The sequence below is a fragment of the Gossypium hirsutum genome, chromosome A11 (genome assembly GCF_007990345.1).
Source record: "Gossypium hirsutum isolate 1008001.06 chromosome A11, Gossypium_hirsutum_v2.1, whole genome shotgun sequence".
Taxonomy (NCBI): domain Eukaryota; kingdom Viridiplantae; phylum Streptophyta; class Magnoliopsida; order Malvales; family Malvaceae; genus Gossypium; species Gossypium hirsutum.
Genome location: NC_053434.1, coordinates 113,981,580 through 114,008,705, shown reverse-complemented (window position 1 = coordinate 114,008,705; position 27,126 = coordinate 113,981,580). Strand labels below are relative to the sequence as shown.

Below are 27,126 nucleotides of genomic sequence, written 5' to 3'. Positions count from 1 at the left end.
TAGGATAATCACATCTTCACACACTTCCTTCAACTCTCCAAATTCGATAAAGCTATCTTTTGTAGTGCCTCCAAATGCGCTCTCGAGTGCCATACACCTGAAGGTGTTCAAATTCTCAGGATGTTAATCAAGTTCAAATAATGATTAAACTTGATTGTTGTCACCACCTTGGTCATTATATCTGCGGGATTATCTGCTGTCGGAATCTTCTAAAGTAGAATTTTTCCTTTTTCAAAGACTTCCCGCACAAAGTGATATCTTACGTCGATATGCTTGGTTCTTGAATGATAGACTTGATTTTTCACTAAATGAATAGCGCTCTGACTGTCACAATATAAACTTATGTGACTTTGAACAACTCCCAAGTCTTTCAACAATCCATTAATCCAAATAGCCTCCTTAACACCTTCTGTAACCGCCATATATTCTGCCTCTGTAGTAGACACAGCTACTGTAGATTGTAAGGTAGACTTCCAACTCACTGGGGCTTTCGCAAGAGTAAACAGATACCCCGTAGTTGAACGACGTTTATCTAAATCACCAGCAAAGTCAGAATCAACATATCCAACTACAAACTGACCAAGTGCTTCATCCTACTCAAAAACTAAACCAACATCTACGGTTTTTCGAAGATACCGTAGAATCCATTTCACAGCTTGCCAATGTCCTTTTCCAGGATCATGCATATACCTGTTCACAACTCCAACAGCTTGTGAAATGTCAGGCCGCGTACACACCATCGCATACATCAAACTCCCAACTGCATTAGCATATGGGACTTTTGCCATATATTCTCTTTCTTCTTCAGTTTTCGGAGATAATTGAGCACTAAGTTTCAAATGAGAAGCAAGTGGGGTACTTACATGTTTTGTGTTTTCATTTACACCAAAACATTGTAATACCTTTTTCAGATATTGCTTCTGATTCAAACAAAGCTTGCCTCTCTGTCTATCTCTACTTATCTCCATGCCGATAATCTTCTTGGCCTCACCTAGATCTTTCATGTCGAACTCTTGATTCAACTGAGCCTTCAGCTTATCTATCTCTTATTGGCTCTTCGAAGCGAAATGAAAGATCTGTCATGCAGCTTCTGCAAATACACACAATTGTCATATTTGCTTCCTGTGTACTTCTGCCTTTTCATAAAGCTATCAAATCGCTTGTACCACTGCCTCTGGGATTGCTTCAATCCATATAGCGATTTGTTCAGCTTACAAACCCAATTTCTACCACCAGCATTTGTGTATCCTTCGGGCTGAGTCATATAGATCTCCTCTTCTAACTCACCATGCAAGAAAGCCGTCTTAATATCAAGTTGAGCTAGCTTCAAATTCAACTGTGCTACCAGGGCCAACAAAATTCTAATGGAGGAATGCTTCACAACAGAGGAAAATACATCATTGTAGTCAATTCCCTCCTTCTGAGCGTAGCCTTTAGCTACCAAGCTTGCCTTGTAGTGAATTTCTTTCTTGCTAGGAGATCCATCTTTCTTTGCGAATACCCAATTGCATCCGATTGCCCTTTTACCTTTCGGTAATTGCACCAACTCCCAAGTATTATTCTTCCGGAGAAACTGCATTTCTTCATCCATGGCGCTTTTCCATTTATCACTTTCTAAGCTTTGCATTGCTTCTTAATAAGTGATAGGAATATCATCATCAACAATGGGAACGGCGTAGGCCACCATGTCAGTAAATCGAGCAGGTCTACGAATTTCTCTCCGTGGCCTTGTAACTGCAACTGGTTCTGGTGTACTTAACGGTTCTTGGGTCAGAACCTCTTCAACCTCTAATTCCTCCATTGTGGCTGGAGAATTAGACTTATTAACTGGGCAAATTCCCGTCTGCTCAAACTCCACCTGTTTTGGAGTACACTCCACCTGCTGTGGAGTATCGCTCGTCTGAATATCTTTAGCTGCTACCTTTTTCAATGTGGCAGATTCATCAAAGGTAACATCTCTGCTACAGATCATTTTCTTTGTGTCAAGCACCAAAGACGAAATCCCTTCACTCCAGAAGTGATTCCCATAAAGAGAGCCTTCTTTGCCCTTGGATCTAACTTTGACTCCTTCACATGGTAATATGCAGTGGATCCAAACACATGTAAGGAATCATAATCTGTAGCCGGTTTTCCAGACCATACCTCCATAGGAGTTTTTCTTTCTAATGCAGATGATGGCAAACGATTAACAAGATGGCCAGCGTATGTCACAGCCTCAGCCCAAAATTGTTTGCCCAACCCAGCATTGGACAACATACATCGAACTTTCTTCAGCAATGTTCGATTCATACGCTCTGCCACTCCATTCTGTTGCGGTGTATCCCTGACTGTGAAGTGTCGAAGAATACCATACTCTTGGTACACATCGAAGAACGGATCACTTCTATATTTCCCTCCATTGTCCGTCCTAAGCCGCTTGATTTTCTTGCCAGTCTGGTTTTCGATCATAGTTTTCCATTTAAGAAAAACTCCAAGCACTTCATCCTTAGTTTTCATGGTATACACCCAAACTCTTCTGGAAAAGTCATCAACAAAAGTAACAAAGTAGTGTTTTCCTCCCAACGAAGGTGTTTTGGAAAGCCCCCACACATCTGAGTGAAAATATTCCAAAATACCTTTTGTATTATGGATAGCAGTGCCGAATTTCACTCTCTTTTGCTTTCCTAGAACACAATGCTTGCAAAATTTTAATTTTCAAGCCTTTGCACCTTTCAACAATCCTTGCTTTGCCGGAATTTTCAAGGATTTTTTGCTGGCATGTCCCAACTTCATATGCCACAACTGCATTGAGTCCAATTCTTTGTTACCGGAAGCTGCAGCGATTGCTCCAATAACTGTACTACCTTGGTAGTAATACAAGTTATTTTTCCTGATGCCCTTCAATATCACAAGTGCGCCAGATGTCACTTTCAAAACCCCATCTCTCATAGTAACAACTGAACCATTGGATTCCAAGGCTCCCAATGAGATGAGATTTTCTTCAAACTGGGCACGTATCGAACATCAGTCAGAACTCTAGTTGATCCATCTTGATTCTTTAATTGGATTGAACCTATCCCAACAGTTTTACAGGCATTGTCATTACCCATATAAACAACTCCTCAATTTAGCTCAACTAAATCAGAAAACCACTCCCGGTTAGGGGACATATGATAGGTACAACCCGAATCCAATATCCACTCGACGATGATGATGCAACCAGTGATAGTTCAGAGTCACTGGTATCATGCTTTACAACACAAGCATCTACAGCAACTTTTCCCTTATTCTTCAGCTTTGGACAATTTTTCTTCCAGTGGCCTTTCTCATGACAAAAGGCACATTCATCTTTCCCAAGTCTGGACTTTGACTTTGATCTCCCCTTCTGAGTTTTCTTCCGAGTGTATGAACGACCTCGGACTACTAAAGCTTCTGTATCTCTGATTGAGTTTTTCTGTTTGTCCTTCTTTCTCTGTTCAAAACTGTATAAGGCCGTACAGACTTCGCTCAGAGATATATCATTCCTGCCATGAAGTAGAGTAGTTTCTAGGAACTCAAACTCCTCAGGAAGTGACCCCAACAGTATCAAAGCCAAATCTTCATCTTTGAATGTCTCATCCATATTTAGCAAATCAGTGAGTAACTGATTAAATTTGGTGATGTGATCATTCATTGTGGTACTTGGGACGTAAGTGAAGCGAAACAGTCTTTTCTTCAAGTGGAGCTTATTTTGACTGTTTTTCTTCAAAAATTTTTCTTCTAGTGCCACCCACAACTTATTTGCAGAAGTCTCCTTTGAAAAAGCATACATCTGCTCTCGAGAAAGGCATGATCGAATTGTGCCACATGCCAACCGATTGATCGCCTTCCAATCTTTCTCCTGTACATCATCTAGTTTCTTTTCATCAATGGCAATGTCTAGACCCTGCTGAAAAAGGGCATCTAGAACCTCACTTTGCCACATACCAAAATGGCCCGTGCCATCAAAGATCTCCACGGCCAATCTTGCATTTGCAATTGTCGGTCTTGTCCACATGGACGATGTTGAAGCTCCTACACCGACCGTTTTCTCCATAATCTTTCAATATACCTAAGGAAATCTTTTCTAATGTGGAAGATCAGTTTAAATTGCAACCACAGAGCATACTACGATTAACCTTCAGCTCTTGATACCACTTGTTGTTCCAATAGGGTCGGAAGCGTGTAAATTATTGTACTAAAAACTCACATAAAGTTCAATTCCCAGGGAAGAGAGGTGGATCACAAGGATTTCTTAAATACCAAGTCTTTCATTTGTCAGAATATCCCTTCTATAGTAATTTAATAGCACAATTAAATACTACTATTATACCCTCAAATATTGAAAGAAAAATAGGACAAAAAAAACACAAGAGTTTTAACGAGGTTCGGTAAATTATACCTACGTCCTCGGGCACTAACACCAGATGATAACTTTACTATCTCCAAAATATTACAAACAAATAGAATTCTTTAAGAATTCTCAAATGGGAGAAGAGAGAAAACTAAGAGAGAAAGATTGGTTGGGATGGTTGAAATGAGAAATGGTTAGGCCTATTTATAGTTGAGGTTCAGGGACTAACTTGCAAATGGCTTAAAAAATTAGGGACCAAAATTGCAATTATCCCATTCAACTTTAAACAAGTTGCCTACCACTTTATCTTTCGGTGCCAATTGTACCTCCCATTTTTGACTTTTCAACACCCCTTTTAATTGACTTTTACAACAATAACTTCACCTTTTCCCAAGCAACAAGGATCCCTTTATATGTCCCATGCATTAAATGAGGACCTTGGTCTTTGAAGGGATACCATAGCTGATCACACAGTTCTCAATGTTTTGTCTCATGTTCAAAGGAAGAGGTGGGTGTATCCTCAAGGTTTCTTTCAGTTCAGTTCATAGATTGCTTTAGTTACTTTGCCATTTTCATTACATGAGAGTTTTTCAGTATTTCAGGCATGGCACAGTCTAATGTTGTTGCATGATGTCTCACTTCCTGTTCTAGAGATGTCCTGCAGGAGGGTTGACACTTATTAAACTTCAAGTTGGAGATCAATTAATTATATAATAATAGGTCAAGGTTGTGAATAATTTCGGATTTGATAATCTTTTATAATGTTGTTAATTAGTTCAATGTGATTATGTTATTAAGGTGATTTTTAAATATATATATCTTTAAGCATTTGATTAACGTATAAAAACTTTCATTTGATTCAAGTTTCAGAACTCAAGTAGAGGAGAAAAAAATGTAAATGCACTTGAATGATTCCCTCGGACTGCCCAAATCCCATGAGCGAATAGAAAGTTGGATTTACATTGGATCTCACCTGAATCACCCCATCTATCCTCATGAGGAGAAGTTTAGTTTCAAATCCCGGTTCAAATAAGAGAAGTACGCCATGCTGATGTGCCTTGAATGATCCACATTTCAAGATCAGGCGCTGATGAGCACATTGAACTATCCATGTGGCTGAGAGCCCTCATAGCCCAGGCACAACGATGCAATTATCGGGGGCACTCTACCACTGAGCAAATAGCCCATCGTGTGGGCCTCCCGTTGGGGGTCCACTATGCCAAAAGCACCCTGTATTATAGGGACTTGATCAAATTTTACCTTCTATTATTAAATAGATTAATTTAGTCCATGCATTACTAAATAGGATGATTATTACATTACATAAACTTAACCTATAAATATTAAATTTAAAATTTCAGATGACAAAATCAAAATTTACATATAATAATATATAAAAGAATTATAATGCATTGGAAATTGAAGTTTTAATTAAGTCTTAATATCTGAAACAATGATATATAACATTAGTAAATCATGTGATAATATATTATCTAAAATTAATAAAACTAAATCCATTTAACTTCATTTTAAATGATGTGTCGTCATCTGATTTATTGATCATATCATTGTGCTCATATTCTTAATCACTCCACTAAAAGGATACATAACAAGTAAACAAAACTCACCTTCCAGCTTCACATATTAGGGTTCATATCGAGCTCAAACTACGTAAAAAATAAAAGATAAATATCCAATTGAGTCAAGTCAAATTAATTAGAAAATTTTAAATAATTCGTGTGATTGAATTAAATAAATATTCAAATAGATATATGCATGATAAAGTAAGTGATATACTGGTTTGATAATCCAATTAGAAATCACAAATAAGTGATAACATGATAGATGCAATTTTAAGTGTTAATAATAAATTTTACCATTAAATTGTACTGTTTTTTAGTTAAATATTTATTTATTTTTCTCAAAAATAGTATTTAAATTATCAATTTTTTTATCTCATTTATTTAAAAAAAAGTATGACCTTTAGATAAGAATGTACTACATGTCATGTTCTTATAATTTATTAGTATTGTGTTTTGGGGTAAAATGAGACGAAATTAATAGTTTTAGTATTACTTTTGACAAAAAAACTTTAAATATTTAAGTGGAAAAAAGTATTATAATTTAAACATCAGTTTTATATTTAAATATTAATAAAAAATAAAAACCACTAAACTCGAGAATTTATGTACAAAGTTTTACTATATCACAATCTTTTTATCTATCATATTAACTTTATGTTTAGATTGGGATAAAACGAGAGAAAAGAAAAGAAAAGTAAAGAAAATGATAATCATTTGAATTTATTGAACATTTAAATTTATTCGAATTTAGATGTGAATATCAAGTATAGATATGCATTTAACACGAGTAATGTTATTTTTTATAAATTTCTCTTTAAATTTAGAAGATTTTTGAAAGTTATATCTTCATACACGTGTTTGATACAAGTATGGAACACAGATACGAATATTTCTAGTAACATAAAACATTACTAATTATTAACACTAGGGAATTTTCATCATCTAATTCCTGCAAAAACAAATGTTTTTTTTTCTATTCAAATGAAATGAACTTCAAACAATCCATCTTAACGAGCATAGCATACTGTACTACTAACCATGACTTAGAAGCAGAACCATGTCGCTATCCAGAACCGAAGTTATTCGGTGAGTGATTGTTATGACCGTACAATCGGAGAAGTGCTCCCTTAACGTCGTCTGTATTAGGTTGTCGGTGGCGGTATCCACCGATGCGGTCGCTTCGTCGAGCACTAAGATCTTACTTTTCTTCAATAGAACACGCCGAAGGCACACCAACTGCCTTTGCCCCATGCTCCAATTCTCTCCATTCTCACTAACTGCACAACAATGATCATACAAAGTATAACTTATGCAAAAGAAGACAAACTCATTTGTGTTATAAGATAGAAGGATCGAATCTGAAGAATCGAGCCGGCCGGCCTTGTTTCGAACTCCATCCCCGAGTTGGCATTTATCCAATGCCTTTAAAACACAATAATTATGGATGTTAGACTTGGATTACAGATCATAAAAGACAGTGTTTGTCTAAAATGAACCTACCTCCCAAATCTGTTCATCTGTGTATTCTTCAAGAGGGTCCAAGTTGCTTCGTATAGTCCCTTCGAACATGGTAGGCTCTTGAGGGATGATGCAGAGTTGTGAACGCAAATCATGCAACCTGATCGATGAGATGTTTACACCATCGATTATGATCTGCCCTGCTGCAGGTTCAACGATCCGGAAAAGTGTTTGTATGAGAGTTAATTTACCACTGCCTGTTCTCCCTACAATACTCGTTTTCAACCTTCCAGGAAATGTGCAGGTCAGGCCTCGCAACACGAGTGGCATGTGTGGAGCATACCGTACCTACATCGAGACCATCATTTTTGATTTAATATAGCTTGTAGCGACGTAAAAATTTTAGCTTGGCTTGGTCGCTAATTGTGGCGATTTAGTGAAAACTTGAAAACTGAAGTTTGATTTGAATAAATAAAAAGAAGAAGTCGCCACCGATCCTTTTATAGGTGTGATCGGACACCTAATGAATTTATTTTTAAAACAAAAAGAAGGCCGAGTTTAAGTCTACGTCAAAATCCAGAGAAAAAATTAGGGTTCGGGAGTCGGTTACGAGCGAGGAAGGTATTAGCACCCTCGCGACGCCCAAAATTGGTATCTTATAAAACACATGTTGTCTTGATTTTAAAAAATACGAGTTCAATGTAACATTTAGTCGTAATTCGATTGGAACACGTGAAATTTTAGCTTTTTTTCGGTTTTTTAGAAGGGCATACCGTTTTAACACGAGTCGATTGATGTTCACCCAATATAGCGATGAAATCGGCGACCTAGTATTAAACCGATACGTTGCCTTATTAAAAAACAAGAATAAGATTTTCGAAATAATGCAAAGCGAATTGATGAAAATAGATGATAGAGCTAGAAATATGTAGAAGCAAATATAAATGCGACAAATATATTAAAACCATAAAGATATATGCGACATTAAACGTAATATTAGAATCAAACACGAAATGGAAACAATGAATATATATAATAATAATGGTATTAAGAATATGTACGCCAATATATATATGTGAATAGTAATAGTGTCAGAAATATACTATACATAATATTTGAAATATATACATGAAATAGTCAAAATATATATATACTACTTATATTGTCAAAATATATACATGATGTAAAAAAAAAATTAAATCTTGAAAGATGTATGTGCATAATAACACTAAAATACACACATAATGCATACCTATATATAATATATATAATGAATATATACAAAGTACATTATAAATGCTAATAACATAAAGAAAATTATATACATTGATAATACTATATAAATACACTTATATATTTTAAAATGAATACATAATAACATTAGAATAAAATAATAAGTATAGTAATAACTATAAGGATATATGGAAATAATACTATATATAAAAATGTATACAAAAACGATAGAATATATGTACTAATATTAGTAATAAATATAGTAGGAATAAAATAAATGTAATAAAAATATACACACAATATGGTAATAAAAATATGCATATACATATAATAGTATTTAGGAATATATATAATTAGTAATGCTAAAGTATATTTACATAATAATATATATAAGTATTGAAAAATGTATGTACATAATAAAGTAAGCAAATGATACATTTATAATAAGTACATGAAAATATCTATACATATATATAAATAATAACAATAATATTAAAAGTAAGTAATAATAGCGAAAATGATAAGAATAATATGGTATTAAGAGTATACATATAAAAATATAATATTGAGAGTATATATACATATAATAAAACGCACTAATATCAATACTAATAATAAGGATAATATAGAAAAAATATATATATGAAATAGTACAAAAATATATAACTAATGGTATTAAAATATATACATAATAATAGTATTACAAAGTGTACGCAGAGCATTAAAAATATATACATAATATGGCGTTGAAAAATACATACATAATATAGTATTAAAATATTTATATAGCATTTACATATTAGAAATAATAATGTTAAAAGTACCTATTAATAATATTATATAAATATAATAAATAATAATAACAATAATAACAAAAATAAAAAAGAAAGTATGACATAATAATAAGGTAAGGAAAGTAAAATATAATATATTAAAGATAATAAATAAAATAGTAAACATAATAATGTTAAAAAAATACCATACATAAAGAGTATATATATACATATATAATAAAAATATACACTAATATTTATAAATAACAATAGTAAATATAATAATAATATTAAGTATAGTATAAATAATATGTACATAAGAGTAATAATAATAAGTAACAATAATAATAATAATAATATAGAAATTAAAAAAAAAGTAAACATAATATAATAATATTAAAATAAAATAATTTTAAAAAAAATACTATGTAAATATAAATACATATACGTATGTAAATAAAATGTACACTAATATAGTAATAATGATAATCAAATAATATTTAAAATGAAATAAAATAACGAAGATAATACGAAAATAAACTAAAATAAAAAAAAGGACTAAATTTTGAACAAAAACAAAGTTTTGGGGCAATTTTAAAGAGAAATAAAGAAAAAGGATCAAATTGCCACACGCGCATAACCTAGGAGGACTATAATAGCAAATATTCCTTCTCATCAAAACACAACATATCAGTGGGGACTAAATTGAAAGTTGTGACAACTTCCTGGGGCAAATTTTAAAATAAAAAAACTTGATTGCAAAAGCTTGAAAAAGCGGAAGGATCGCACGTGCAAATTCCCCCTTTTTTAAAAACACGCGGATCCTGAGGCAGGTCGGGTCGGGTCGGGTCGGACTGGGTCGTATCAAAACGACGTCGTTTTGGGGTTAAATGGTAGCCCCCAAAACGACGTCGTTTTGGGAGGCTATATAAAGGCCAAAATTTGCAAAAAAAAATCATTTGGTGAGGAGAAAAAGAAAAAAAAAGAGAGAGAAGGAAGAGAGAAGGGAGGGGGAGGGAGATTTTCGGCCAATGGCCAGTCACCGGTCCGATCGCCGGACCACCGTCGCCGGCCACCGAAAAGGTAAATTTTTTTTTAAATATTTGTTTTATATTTTTATATGTTTTAGTATATATATGTGGAAAATAAGCCTAGAAAACGAAACTCAAATAAGAAAAAAAAGAGATCACTTTATGCTTTTATATTTTCGGTTCTTCAATCTCTGGTATTGGATTGGGTTTTGTGATATTCTTTTTACTTGGACACTGATTGGATTGTTGTTTTTGCTCTCAAAATAGAATGTTTTTTCATTTTTGTTTGAACTTGCCGAACTCCCTATTTGTTTTTTTTATGGCTTTTATAGCCTTACAACTTGATTTTTCTATATTTTCTGTCCTATCTCTGTCTATTGCTTGCAGGTGTGGTGGGTGGAGGACATGACCGGGGCGGTGCTGCAGAGGCTAGTGTCAGAAGGCAGAGGCAAGTGGGAGTCAGGGTCTCGGGTTAAAGCTGATTAGGGTTAGGGGTAATTGGGCTGTTGGGTTTTAGGGATTAGTGGGTTTAATGGGTCAACCGGGTTTGGGTTAGTATTTAAGTAATTGGGTTTTGTAAAATGGGGTTTGGGTTTTTGTAAAGGGCCCAAAATTGGCCTGTAACACGGCCAATGCATTGGAAACAGAATCATAGAACACCACAACACTGGCACATTGCCTTACCTACAGATCACGAATATGAACTTCTCCGTGGTACGGCCAACAATGGTCTGGGCGATTCGTTTCCACCACAAGGGCAGGCTCACTAGGAATACTACAGTATTGAAGTATTCTCTCAACAGATATAATTTTATTCTCCATATTGCACATAGTCCATACCACCCAAGCTTGCAATATATTTAGATTGAGTCCATACGTCACAGCTAACCCGGCAATAGCTAAACGAACGAAAAATGCATCAAATCATTCTCCTAGAACATTTGTTATCTAGTAGTCAACAAAGGTGCCAATATGAATCTGCATTTACTTTCCAGGATCAATAACTCCCTCCGGTAAAGAGATTAAAATGAATTAAAAGAAGGCAAAAGTAACAGAAGACAATAAGTCAAGGCGGAAGCTCAGCCATTCCATTGCACCAACGACATAAAATTTTGGACGAGAATACGAGTCGGTCAGTGCCATGTTTGTGTCTTGGAACCTTGTTTCTTGATCAAAGCTCCTTATAGTTGTTGCTCCTAAAATTGTTTCAGCAAAATTCTGTATTACTGGAGCTTGGCATACTCCAACCAGCCGCGAAAGTTCTCGGGCAGAAGATGTGTAATATTGCTGCGAGATTACAAGTTTATGAGCATTCCTTTGTTCAACAATAAGGCAATGATTAAATGAGTTTTACAAAGTAGAAAATTTGAGATTTTCAATATGTTGCTGCATTGTAAAAAGTTCATGATTTCATGCATTGCATAGCCACAATTCGGCAAGAGTTACCTGATACCAAATGCAGGTAGCAATCATTGGAATGAAAATGATAAAGATCTGCCAAGAAACTTGAGACATGACTGCAATGATTCCAAGTGGCTGGATAACTGAGAAAGCAAATGTGGCGACTTGGTGCGCGATGTCCATATCTACTTCACTTTGATCTGTAGAAGCCTATAAGAGGCAACAAAAAAGTTTACAATACATTACAAACTAGGGGGAAAAGACCAACAAACATGAAGATAAATTGAATCTTTTGTATCCATACAGGAAAAACATTAGATGCTTACTCTGTTGAGGATTCTTCCACTCGGTGTAGAATCAAAGAAAGACATAGGAGCGCGGAAAATGCAAAGATGCATCTTTTTAAAGAGAAGAGTGGCTGTTTTATATCCAGCTGTACCAAGAAGCACGGATCTGGCAAAGACACAAATGGCACTTGCAATGGCCAAAGCCAAATAGACCATGATTAGTGTAAAGCTCCCAACAGGAGGCTTTATCTCTGCTGACATTGGTGATCCCCAAGTCATCCAATAGTTGCTGCCTATTTGAAAAATCTCAAAGAGAATCTGAGAAAGCAATATTAAAGGCACAAGAGCTCCTCCATATGCTGTTGTGATGTGTTGTTCCAATAGGGTCGGAAGTGTGTAAATTATTGTACTAAAAAATCACACAAAGTTTAATTCCTAGGGAAGAGAGGTGGATCATAAGGATCTCTTAAATACCAAGTCTTTCCTTAGTCAGAATATCCCTTCTATAGTAATTTAATAGCATAATTAGATACTACTATTATACCCTCAAATATTGAAAGAAAAATAGGACAAAAAAGAACACAAGAGTTTTAACGAGGTTCGATAAATTATACCTACGTCCTCGGGCACTAACACCAGATGATAACTTTACTATCTCCAAAATATTACAAACAAATAGAATTCCTTAAGAATTCTCAAATGGGAGAAGAGAGAAAACTAAGAGAGAAAGATTGGTTGGGATAAATTGAAATGAGAAATGAGAAGGCCTATTTATAGTTGAGGTTCAAGGACCAAACAATAAATAGCCCATTATCTCAAGGACCAAAAAAAAATTATCCCATGCCACTTTTCCAAAGTTGGTGGTTGTCATTATTGATTGTCTCCCATTAATGTTAATGGCAACCATTATTAATTGTCTTCCATTAATGTTAACAATCTCCACCTTGAAGATTTGATTAGGATAATCACATCTTCACACACTTCCTTCAACTCCCCAAATTCGATAAAGCTATCTTTTATAGTGCCTCCAAATGCGCTCTCGAGCGCCATACACCTGAAGGTGTTCAAATTCTCAGGATGTTAATCAAGTTCAAACAATGATTAAACTTGATTGTTGTCACCACCTTGGTCATCATATCTGCGGGATTATCTGCTGTCGGAATCTTCTGAAGTAGAATTTTTCCTTTTTCAAAGACTTCCCGCACAAAGTGATATCTTACGTCGATATGCTTGGTTCTTGAATGATAGACTTGATTTTTCGCTAAATGAATAACGCTCTGACTGTCACAATATAGACTAATGTGACTTTGAACAACTCCCAAGTCTTTCAACAATCCATTAAGCCAAATAGCCTCCTTAACAGCTTCTGTAACTGCCATATATTCCGCTTCTGTAGTAGATACAGCTACTGTAGACTGTAAGGTAGACTTCCAACTCATTAGGGCTTTCACAAGAGTAAACAGATACCCCGTAGTTGAACGACGTTTATCTAAATCACCAGCAAAGTCGGAATCAACATATCCAACTACAAACTGACCAAGTGCTTTATCCTGCTCAAAAAATAAACCAACATCTACGGTTTTTCGAAGATACCGTAGAATCCATTTCACAGCTTGCCAATGTCTTTTTCCAGGATCATGCATATACCTGCTCACAACTCCAACAGCTTGTGAAATGTCAGGCCGTATACACACCATCGCATACATCAAACTCCCAACTGCATTAGCATATGGGACTTTTGCCATATATTCTCTTTCTTCTTTAGTTTTCGGAGATAATTGAGCACTAAGTTTCAAATGAGAAGTAAGTGGGGTACTTACATGTTTTGTGTTTTCATTTACACCAAAACATTATAATACCTTTTTCAGATATTGCTTCTGATTCAAACAAAGCTTGCCTCTCTGTCTATCTTTACTTATCTCCATGCCGAGAATCTTCTTGGCCTCACCTAGATCTTTCATCTCGAATTCTTGATTCAACTGAGCCTTCAGCTTATCTATCTCTTTTTGGCTCTTCGAAGCGATTAACATATCATCAACATACAAGAGTAGATAAATGAAAGATCCGTCATGCAGCTTCTGCAAATACACACAATTGTCATATTTGCTTCTTGTGTACTTCTGCCTTTTCATAAAGCTATCAAATCGCTTGTACCACTGCCTCGGGGATTGCTTCAATCCATATAGCGATTTGTTCAGCTTACAAACCCAATTTCTACCACCAGCATCTGTGTATCCTTTGGGCTAAGTCATATAGATCTCCTCTTCTAACTCACCATGCAAGAAAGCCGTCTTAACATCAAGTTGAGCTAGCTCCAAATTCAACTGTGCTACCAAGGCCAACAAAATTCTAATGGAGGAATGCTTCACAACAGGGGAAAATATATCATTGCAGTCAATTCCCTCCTTCTGAGCGTAGCCTTTAGCTATCAATCTTGCCTTGTAGCGAATATCTTTCTTGCTAGGAGATCCATCTTTCTTTGCGAATACCCACTTGCATCCGATTGCCCTTTTACCTTTCGGTAATTGCGCCAACTCCCAAGTATTGTTCTTCAAGAGAGACTGCATTTCTTCATCCATAGCGCATTTCCATTTGTCACTTTCTAAGCTTTGCATTGCTTCTTAATAAGTGACAGGAATATCATCATCAACAACGGGAAGGGCGTAGGCCACCATATCAGTAAATCGAGCAGGTTTACGAATTTCTCTCCGTGGCCTTGCAACTGCAACTGGTTCTGGTGTACTTAATGGTTCTTGGGTCAGAACCTCTTCAACCTCTAATTCCTCTATTGTGGCTGGAGAATTAGACTTATTAACTGGGCAAATCCCCATCTGCTCAAACTCCACCTGTTTTGGAGTACACTCCACCTGCTGTGGAGTATCGCTTGTCTGAATATCTTCATCTGCTACCTTTTTCAATGTGGCAGATTCATCAAAGGTAACATCTCTGCTACAGATCATTTTCTTTGTGCTTAAGCACCAAAGACGAAATCCCTTCACTCCAGAAGTGATTCCCATAAAGAGAGCTTTCTTTGCCCTTGGATCTAACTTTGACTCCTTCACATGGTAATATGCAGTGGATCCAAACACATGTAAGGAATCATAATCTGTAGCCGGTTTTCCAGACCATACCTCCATAGGAGTTTTTCTTTCTAATGCAGATGACGGCAAACGATTAACAAGATGGCCAGCGTATGTCACAACCTCAGCCCAAAATTGCTTGCCCAACCCAGCATTGGACAACATACATTGAACTTTCTCCAGCAATGTTCGATTCATACGCTTTGCCACTCCATTCTGCTGTGGTGTATCCCTAACTGTGAAGTGTCGAACAATACCATACTCTTGGCACACATCAAAGAACGGATCACTTTTATATTCCCCTCCATTGTCTGTCTTAAGCCGCTTGATTGTCTTGCCAGTCTGGTTTTCGATCATAGTTTTCCATTTAAGAAAAACTCCAAGCACTTCATCCTTAGTTCTCATGGTATACACCCAAACTCTTCTGGAAAAGTCATCAACAAAAGTAACAGAGTAGTGTTTTCCTCCCAACGAAGGTGTTTTGGAAGGCCCCCACACATCTGAGTGAACATATTCCAAAATACCTTTTGTATTATGGATAGCAGTGCCGAATTTCACTCTCTTTTGCTTTCCAAGAACACAATGCTCGCAAAATTTTAATTTGCAAGCCTTTGCACCTTTCAACAATCCTTGCTTTGCCAGAATTTGAAAGGATTTTTCGCTGGCATGTCCCAACTTCATATGCCACAACTGCATTAAGTTTAAGTCTTTGTTACCGAAAACTGCAGCGACTGCTCCAATAACTGTACTACATTGGTAGTAATACAAGTTATTTTTCCTGATGCCCTTCAATATCACAAGTACGCCAGATGTCACTTTCAAAACCCCATCTCTCATAGTAACAACTGAACCATTGGATTCCAAGGCTCCCAATGAGATGAGATTTTTCTTCAAACTGGGCACGTGCCGAACATCAGTCAGAACTCTGGTTGATCCATCTTGATTCTTTAATTGGATTGAACCTATCCCAACAGTTTTACAGGCATTATCATTGCCTATATAAATAACTCCTTCATTTAGTTCTACTAAATCAGAGAACCACTTCCGGTTAGGAGACATATGATAGGTACAACCCGAATCCAAAATCCACTCATCTGAATGGAACGACGATGATGATGCAACCAGTGATAGTTCAAAGTCACTAGTATCATGCTTTGCAACACAAGCATCTACAGAAGCTTTTCCCTTATTCTTCAGCTTTGGACAATTTTTCTTCCAGTGGCCTTTCTCATGACAAAAGGCACATTCATCTTTCCCGAGTCTGGACTTTGACTTTGATCTCCCCTTCTGAGTTTTCTTCCGAGTGTACGAATGACCTCGGACTACTAAAGCTTCTGTATCTCTGATTGAGTTTTTCTGTTTGTCCTTTTTTCTCTGTTCATAACTGTATAAGGCTGCACAGACTTCGCTCAGAGATATATCACTCCTGCCATGAAGTAGAGTAGTTTCTAGGAACTCAAACTCCTCAGGAAGTGACCCCAATAGCATCAAAGCCAAATCTTCATCTTTGAATGTCTCATCCATATTTAGCAAATCAGTGACTAACTGATTAAATTTGGTGATGTGATCATTCATTGTGGTACTTGGGACGTAAGTGAAGCGAAACAGTCTTTTCTTCAAGTGGAGCTTATTTTGACTGTTTTTCTTCAAAAAAATTTCTTCAAGTGCCACCCACAACTTATTTGCAGAAGTCTCCTTTGAAAAAGCATACCTCTGCTCTCGAGAAAGGCATGATCGAATTGTGCCACATGCCAACCAATTGATCGCCTTCCAATCTTTCTCCTGTACATCATCTGGTTTCTCTTCATCAATGGCAATGTCTAGACCCTGCTGAAAAAGGGCATTTAGAACCTCACTTTGCCACATACCAAAATGGCCCGTGCTATCAAAGATCTCCGCGGCCAATCTTGCATTTGCAATTGTCGGTCTTGTCCACATGGACGATGTTGAAGCTCCTACACCGACCGTTTTCTCCATAATCTTTCAATATACCTAAGGAAATCTTTTCTGATGTGGAAAATCAGTTTAAACTGCAACCACAGAGCATACTACGATTAACCTTCGGCTCTTGATACCACTTGTTGTTCCAATAGGGTCGGAAGCGTGTAAATTATTGTACTAAAAAATCCCACAAAGTTTAATTCCCAGTGAAGAGAGGTGGATCACAAGGATCTCTTAAATACCAAGTCTTTCCTTAGTCAGAATATCCCTTCTATAGTAATTTAATAGCACAATTAAATACTACTATTATACCCTCAAATATTGAAAGAAAAATAGGACAAAAAGAACACAAGAGTTTTAACGAGGTTCGATAAATTATACCTACGTCCTCGGGCACTAACACCAGATGATAACTTTACTATCTCCAAAATATTACAAACAAATAGAATTCCTTAAGAATTCTCAAATGGGAGAAGAGAGAAAACTAAGAGAGAAAGATTGGTTGGGATAAATTGAAATGAGAAATGAGAAGGCCTATTTATAGTTGAGGTTCAAGGACCAAACAATAAATAGCCCATTATCTCAAGGACCAAAAAAAAATTATCCCATGCCACTTTTCCAAAGTTGGTGGTTGTCATTATTGATTGTCTCCCATTAATGTTAATGGCAACCATTATTAATTGTCTTCCATTAATGTTAACATGATGTACTTCCAGTAGACCGAAAACCCGACTTGTCCTTTCTCTCGTTCTTCTTCTTGAACAAGCTGTCCTTTTGGTCCGACATCATCTACTTTACCGCTCTCGTTACCTTGGTTTTCTTCTTTCTGCACTTTCCCATTAGTAGTACCTATATCACATTCTCCTTCACTGGTAGTTCGTTCCAAAACTGAACTCGCTTCAACAGTATCAAGGGCCGACAAAGCTTTCTTATATGCACCCATAAGTTCCATAAAATCAGTACCTGAATTGAGAATATCATTATACTTTCCAGCTTGAACAATCCTCCCATCTTTCATCACCTAGCAAATATGTAAATACAAGTTGAATCCAGTTAATAAATTATTTCTTGAATCTAAGACATATGATGAAAATACTGAAAATAATGTAAATAATAGCTCACCAAAATTAAGTCAGCAGCTGGTAAAAACTCAACTTGATGAGTGACATAAATCACTGTTTTTGATCTCAAATTCTTTAGTAAAACCTCCTGCCATTCAAAAGATTAAACAAGATACTCAGAGCTCAGACATAACTATTTCAACTAAATTAACTATAGGAACTCTTAAAATACATGCCATACGATTATAGGAAGACATTACCATAAATAAATGAGATCCGGTATGAGCATCCACTGCGCTGAAAGGATCATCAAACAGATAGATATCGGCATCTTGGTATAGAGCACGAGCAATCTGTATTCTTTGCTTTTGTCCACCACTCAGATTGATTCCCCTCTCGCCTATAACTGTCTGATCACCGAAAGAGAGAATTTCAAGATCCTTCTTGAGGGTACAAGCTTCAAGCACTTCGTCATACTTGTCTCTGTCCATTTCCTTACCGAACAATATGTTGTCTACAATCTTGCCACTTTGTATCCAAGGTGACTGAGCAACATAGGCTGTTGTACCATACAACTTAAGAGTTCCTGATATCTTTGGGAACTCTCTCAAAACACAGGAAAGTAAACTTGACTTGCCAGAGCCGACCGTACCACAAACAGAAACACTCATGCCATGGGAAACTTTCAAGTTTATATCTTTTAGTGTTGCAGTAGGGGATGACATATCCCAAGAGAAGTTCCCATCAGCAATCTCGATCGCTGTATCGGAACTACCACTGGGTAGCTTCTCTATAGCACCAGGCTGCAAGTCATCGAGCCGGAGGAAGGCAGCAATTCGATCAAGTGACACCTTTGTTTGAGCTATCATTGAGATTGTGTCAGGAAGGTTGTAGATTGGCTCTTGAAGAATCCTGAATGTTGCAAGTGCATATAGGATCTTCCCTGACTCAAGTGGGACTCCTAGGAACCTACAAGCACCAAAAGTGGCTGCAGACACGAAGGATGGTGCAACGCAGAAAACGAAAGCAGTCATGGCATTTGTATAAACAAATCGTTTTAACCATCCTTCCTCGACACTCCTGAGCCCGACAATCTTGGAGAGGAACTTCATTTCCCACCCCTGCAGTTTAAGAATCCTCATATTCCTCAAAATTTCAGATGTTGCCTTCATTCTTGTATCTTTTGATTCCATTAACTTATCCTGAAACTTCTGCAACATTTTCCCTAAAGGTATATTTGCCAACATAACAAGTACAGTTGCAATGAAAGTGACAATGGATCCTAGCCTCAAGGTCTTATACAAGATCAACAAGGCCAAAGCAACTTGCAGAACTACCATCCATGGATCATGCATGTACCAACAAAAGGCACCCACCCTTTCTGTATCAACAATCATGAAATTGATGATCTCCCCACTGGTATGGCTCTGCTTCGACTGGCATGAAAGGGTTAACCCCTTGTTATATATCATTGCTACCAATACAGCCCTCTGCCTAAGTCCAACTTGTTGCAACTTAAAGAACCAGCGCCTCTCGGACAAGCACTCCACTAGCTTGGCAACAAAGAAAGCAGCAGCTAGAAGATACCCCTCAGCCTTAAATTCCCTTCGCCCATTCAGATACTAAACAAAAGTGTCGATGAGGTATGGACCGATATATGAAGCCACCGTGTACATAAATGCAAACAAAGCTGTCCAAAGAATATCTTTCCAAGTTGAAAAGAACAGTGCCTTCACCAGCTTAAGTGAGGTAACACCATTCCCCTCACTATCAGCTGATTCAAGCCTGTTTTTAAATTTTGGAAAAGCCCCAATAACACTATCATGGCTATCTAGCTGAGGAACGTCCTCAAGGTCTAATGGTTTCTTATTGCCACCAGCAATGAGAGGCCCCATCCAAGAAAATGTAAGAATGCTGAAAATACCAGCATTTGAATATGGGGTTTCAGTATCACCTCCTTTTTCCTTACTCAACTCTACACCATTACTAACACTAGAATCTCCATTTAAAAGGGGTTCCTCAAGAAGGGTATCTTCACCCTCATTTCTTATAAAGAACCCAACAATGCATAGAAACAAACCAGTAACAACAGACAAGACATCAGATACTAAATACTGGCTTGGGAAAGAAACATGTTTTTTGAAGAGAACAATGTCTATAACAAGACAATAACATGAAATTGAAAAGTAAAAACCCCACCATATTCTCAACACAACAGGGAATCTCTTTTGTTCACCAGGATTGGAGAATTGACAATGCAAGTAAACACATGCTGCACCCCAAGCGAGTGTTTTCAATGCATAATCAATAAGACTCACCGTCTTATCCTCAGACCAACCATTTGTATACCAATAAAAACAACTTAACAAACACAAGACAACATTAGAAACTGAAACAACAAAACAACAAGCTAATGTTCGCTTATACCATAAAACCTGTCTTTCCTTTGAACCTTCCCTACTAACTTTTTTAACCCTGCTCACCACCCACAAGATTAACAATAAAAGCAACAAAACTAAGTGTAATGGAGCAGAAAACCCATGAAGAAAAATGGGTTTTAGTAGAAAATCAAAACTAGTAGCTGAACTCATTAGTAAAGATGATTGTCACGCAAAAAGTTTGAAGTGGTTTGAAGGCTTCTGGCTTTGTGTTTATATATAAATGGGACTAAAAAAGAAAGACAAGAAAAATACTTGGAGAAGAGAAATGCGTGGAGAGCAAGACTGGAAGCGAAGAGAGCAGAAGCGAAACGCACTGAAACTCAGAAAAAGACATACAAAAAGGTAGTTGGAGGGGCCTTCGGGGGAAGACGTGATTTTTGACTCTCAAAACATAAAATATAGCATTAATCATCGAAGTCTTTTTTTACTTTAGTGTGAGTTTTCCACAAATAACAAAATACTAAATTAGCAAGAGCAAGGGACGAAGGACTTAATTTCAACTAACATTCCTAAATTATTGCTTAACTTTTAAATTGATCCCTATATCTTAAATAAGTATTGGATTCTCAAATTATTAATATTGTGCCATTAAGATTCATTTGTGGTGTAAGGATGACTTTAAATAATAAATATTGATTCGGATATGATATGAAATGTATTAAAAATATTTTTATCAAATTGTTTATATTGCTGACTTGTATTCACATTATATATTACTTGGTCAAGTGTGATCAAAGAATAGAAAAGATTAAATCTCGGATTGGTCCGATGATCATAGTGTTTATGGCTGTAAGTATGATTAGAATTTAAATCATTCTAATAATTTTGCTGTTAAAAAATTACCCTCTTCTTATCTTTAAAAAAACAAAAAAGCACAAACACATCAGCAACTCAGCACACCATGCAATGCAAAACTTGGGATTCTGTAGTCAAGACACTTTTCTTCCAAGGGGTAAACACATGAATAAAAAAATCGGCTTACACTGGAAAATTGTCTTTAATAAAAAAAACTAATTATAGGCATTTTATAAATTATTTATGAGAATAATATAATTTTTACAATAAAATTAAATGTCCTTAACGTGTAAGGTGATATTACCTATAAAAAAATCATATTTAAATAAAAATATTTTTTTTTCAAAAAATAAAATTTTAATCTAAAAAAAGGTGACACCATATGTGCTAACTTTTTGTTTGGTTGTAGTATAATTTTAAATTTCATACTTCTATTTTATGAAAATTAAAAATTAGTCCATATATTTTAATTTATTATAATTTAATTTTAGTATGTTTTCGAATTTAAAAAGTTAGTCAAAATTATTTAATATCATTAAACTTGATCATCAAATTACATACTACAAGATCAACTCGTTTATCAAAATCATATACAAAGAATTAATAAAAAAACATCAACTCAACAATTCATTGTTAAATAATTTGACCGACTTTTTAAATTTAAAAATATACAAAAATCAAATTATGATGAATTAAAATAAATGAACTAACATTTAGGTCACCTTTTTTAGATTAAAATATTGTACTGTATATCATTCTTGTAAATAATCTACAACATACCCCATTTTCATAATTTTTTTTTATATTATCTAGGTAAAAAAACCCTTAATACTAACTAGTACATATTTTATAGTGTTTCGTGTTAGGTTAGTTGTTAATTTTTTTAGTCAAATTATAAAGTAAATATTAAAATATAATTTGAGTTTTTGTACTATTTATATAACACCCCATACTCGACCCAATCGTCAAGTCTGAGCTACACTGTGTCACATTTGTTGCCAGGGCAACTACAATTAATTTAGATACGAATACTCATCACATTTCAAATAACTTACTTATGAGCATATAATAACACTATTAATTAAATTCAATAAATACTAATTTGATACTCAAGTTCATATAAACATAAAGATATATTAACAGTGACTTAATTAGATAGGTACATGCCAAACTATTCAAAAACGTAAATACATCAACATTACTGAGTTCGGGATTTTCTCTGGACGCTGAAATCGAAATTCAAGATCTTTAATATATCCTAACCTGCGCACAGAAAATAAATCGTACGCTGAGTAATCAACTTAGTGGTATTTTTAAAAATTCAATATCAACATGAATAAGTTAATGAAAACACTCAATAGTAACACCTATCGAAAGCATACTACCAAGAACATCATTTATTGCTTACTTTCATTAAAATAAGTTCCATAAACTAGTTCAAGAATTTAACATTGTAGCATACTATATTCCAAATCGAGTTCATTAATTCGTCTCAATTTTTATACTAACCTTCCGGATCATAATTCGCTATGCATAATCTCTCACAATTGCAACTCATGTAAAATTTCATTATCAAATTTTATATTCTGTCCAATACACTATAACATGCTTATATTCATATAAGTTCCAATCTTCAATATACGCACATACTAACTTACCATGACCATTCGTAGGTAATTTAATTTTTTTTATCCATCATCATCTATAAATATTAATATTTATTCAATTAAGTTGCATTTCATCACATCATATTTCACTATTAATTCGAATCAAACCATTCATTAACTTTAATCATTTCAATCATGTAATACCATTTGAAACTTTTCCTGGGTCTTATATGAGCTTACATAAGCTCTAGAGCTGACCCAATAATAAACAAAGATTAAATTGTAATCTTTTTAAAAGATAAAAGGCAAACATGCAAAACAAGGGTCACACGGCCATGTATCTCACTAAGCCGTGTGGACCTAAATGCAAAAGCTTACAAACATTCACACGGTTGTGTGGCTGGGCCATGTGAGAGACTGAGATCTTGTGAAAATCAAATGACCGTCTCTACAATACCACACAGGCGTGTGACCAGACCATTTAACAAGTTGAGGTCGTGTCAATCGAGAACCTCCCAAATTATAAAAAAAACACACGGCTGTGTGTTAGCTCGTGTGTTCCAATAGTTACCTTATTATACAAGCTACAAAACCAAATTTCCAATTATGACAAAAGTATACACTTAACCCATCTTTAAACCTATTCAAAATGCACAACATGGCAAAACATATCACATTCCTACTTTTAACCAATATGTCTCAAGGCACCATCATACAACATGAACAAATTCTAAAATCCATTCTCGTTCATGCCAAGATGTTCATTCATCAATATGCAATTTTAAGTATTAATAACAAAATTTTTCATTAAATTGTACTGTTTTTTAAGTTAAATATTTATTTATTTTTCTCAAAAATAGTATTTAAATTATCAATTTTTTATCTCATTTATTAAAAAAAATGTATGGCATTTAGATAAGAATGTATTATAATTTAAAGGTATCTTTTTTGACAAAAAACTTTTAAATATCTAAGTGAAAAAAATATTATAATTTAAAGGTCGGTTTTACATTTAAACCTTAAATAAAAAGATAAAAACCACTGAACTCGAGAGTTTATGTACAAAGTTTTGCTATATCACAATTTTTTTACCAGTAGATTGAAGTAATAACGAGGGGAAAGGAAAGAGAAGTAAAGAAAATAATTATCTTTTGCTTTGTTCTTGATAGAATTTTTTTAGTCAAGGAAGGGAAAGTAAGGAAATAAAAAAAATTTCTTCTATTAAATGTTTATAAACATTAAAAATAGAAAAAATAGAAATAAATATGTAAAAAATTCAGAAAAATATTTATAAAATCTAAAAAAATATTGCACGGTGAAATCCTATGAAGGGGATGTGAACGTTGCACGGTTTGAACCCTTACCCCTTATATGGCATTTAAGACACATATGCTACTTATTTGATCAACTGTATGATTCGATGAGGTGCTCTCGTTCTATGAACGTCATCGTCGACTTGAGTTCTTTGCAAAATCGAGAGACAAAACCCTAACTTGATTTAAGGACAATACCGACCTATTGAGAGGTTCAAACACTTAGAAGACTTCTCTAAAAAAAATAGACCTCTAAATATATGGTGTATTAATTTAAAACATAACATAACATTTTCACCCAACATATTATAGTTAAAAAAACTTAGAACTATTGCATTTAACACGTGAGTAGGATATAAATGTTGAGGTCAAATTCAATTGTTTGAGGTTTTTAAGTTATGATAAATTGATTGAACATGTTATACCATTTAAAAATACTATACTATATTTTAAATTAATTTCAAACTATTTAATTAAATTTATCTCATAAATTTTAACATTTTAAGTAAATTATTACAAAATTTATCATTTTGCTCTTAAAAGTTTTTTAATGTATAAGACTCTCTCACCCTTAGAATAAGGCAGCTGCAAAAGTTTATTAGCAATATATTGAACGTTAAAGCTAGAAATTCCAAATTTATTTGGATTTGAATGCGAATATTAAGTATAGATATGCATTTAACATGAATAATATTATATTTTTCTATGTTTCTCTTTAAATTTAAAATATCTTTTGAAAGTTATATCTTCATACACGAGTACGATACAAGTACGGAATACAAATATTTCTAGCAACATAAAGCATTACTAATTATTAACACGATCGGAAATTTTCATCATCTAATTCAATCCAGTTTCTATCAAAAACCAGGATTGGAGAATTGACAATGCATGTAAACACATGTTGCACCCCAAGCAAGTGTTTTCAATGCATAATCAATAAGACTCACTAACATATCCTCAGAACAGCCATTCGTATACCAATAAAAAAAACTTAACATGCACAGGACAACATTGGAAACTGAAACAACAAAACAACAAGCTAATGTTTGCTTATACCATAAAACCTGTTTTTCCTTTGAACCTTCCCTACTAACTTTTTTTAACCCTGCTCAAAAATAAAAACAGCAAAACTAAGTGTAATGAAGCAGAAAACCCATGAAGAAAAATGGGTTTTAGTAGAAAATCAAAACTAGTAGCTGAACTCATTAGTAAAGATGATTGTGAAGCAAAAAGCTTGAAGTGGTTTGAAGGCTTCTGGCTTTGTGTTTATATATAAGTGAGACTAAAAAAGAAAGACCAAGAAAAATACTTGGAGAAGAGAAATGCGTGGAGAGCAAGATTGGAAGCGGAGAGAGCAGAAGGGAAACGCACTGAAACTCAGAAAAAGACATACAAAAAGGAGGTTGGAGGGGCCTTCGGGGGAAGACGTGATTTTTGACTCTGAAAACATAAAATATAGCATTAATCATCAAAGTTTTCTTTTTACTTATTGTCAGTTTTTAGCAGGAACCAGGGACAGAAAACAATTGTGCACAAAAGTAAATGGAAAATTTAAGGTAAATGTTAGCGGATTATTGTGTATATAATATGTAAATATTTAATTAATTATTTAAATTTTAAAGATATTAAAAAATAATTTATTTATATATAAAATATTTTTTAAATAATTTTAATTTTTTTATTTTTTAAAAATAGTTTATATATTTTTTAATTTTTTAAGATTTAAAAAATTAATTAAATGTTAATGTGTCATTCACGTGTGTGCAATGTTAAAGAAGTTAATTTTTTATTTATTTTAGATTAGTTTACAAAAAAAATAGAAATTTAAATATTAAAAAAATAAAAATAAAAATAAAAATATAAAATGATTCTTTTATAAAATTGGAGGATAAATAAATATTATATCATAAAAATTTGATCGAATTTTGTTCGAATTGAGTCGATTTTAGCCATCGCTAGTCAAAAAAGCTCCGTTCTGCAAATCTTATCTGTTTCCAGTAGTTCCCATACAGACAACATGGAAAGGAAGGTGAAGGACAAGGTGACGACATAGGTGAAATGAAGCTCCATGCTGTGTTTCTTGTTCATCCATATATTGGCCTAAGATGTCATTGTATAGGAGTTATGTATGTGTATATATATACATATATCTTAATTCCACTCAATATACAATAAAAGTATCATAGAGACTCATATATTAAGAGTTAGATTGCATTTTACCTTCTTTACTTAAAAAAAAGGTAAATTGATTTTTGTACATTGGGATGAGGTGCATGTGACATGTCACATGTTACTGTTTAGTTAGTTCATCAACTAAACCAATTTTTAATAGTTCAAATGGATGAAATTTTTAACAAAAATAAATAAATTTACTGTTTAAGTTAATGCACATGAACTAATTTGTTCATTTTTCGAGTGGAGAGGACAAAATATAATTCAACTCCTAATATAAGGACCCTGATGATACTTGTACTCCCAACATACCTAAACAATGGCTTAATTTTTAAGTTGGTTCCAAATTTCTAAACATTCTAATTAAATTTTCAAAGTATTAATATTGTATCAATGAGATCTTTTCACAAACTTCTCTTAGGTGTGAAATGTCAACTTAAATATTTGCATCGGTCATGCTTAAAAAAGCATGAATCAAATTGCAATCACGTGTGTACCTACTATATAAACTGTTTGGGTCTAATCATTTTTTTTAACTAGTCCTATAATGACAATATCTTCTTTTAACATATCGGATTCAAGTTTGTTCATGTAAG

At 34.5% G+C, this 27,126-nt stretch overlaps 1 pseudogene; it reads right to left on the bottom strand.

Moving 5' to 3' along the window:
• Positions 1 to 6,966: 6,966 nt before the first annotated feature.
• On the bottom strand, positions 6,967 to 20,790 carry LOC107927250 (ABC transporter C family member 3-like; annotated as a pseudogene).
• Between the last annotated feature and the right edge of the window lie 6,336 nt (positions 20,791 to 27,126).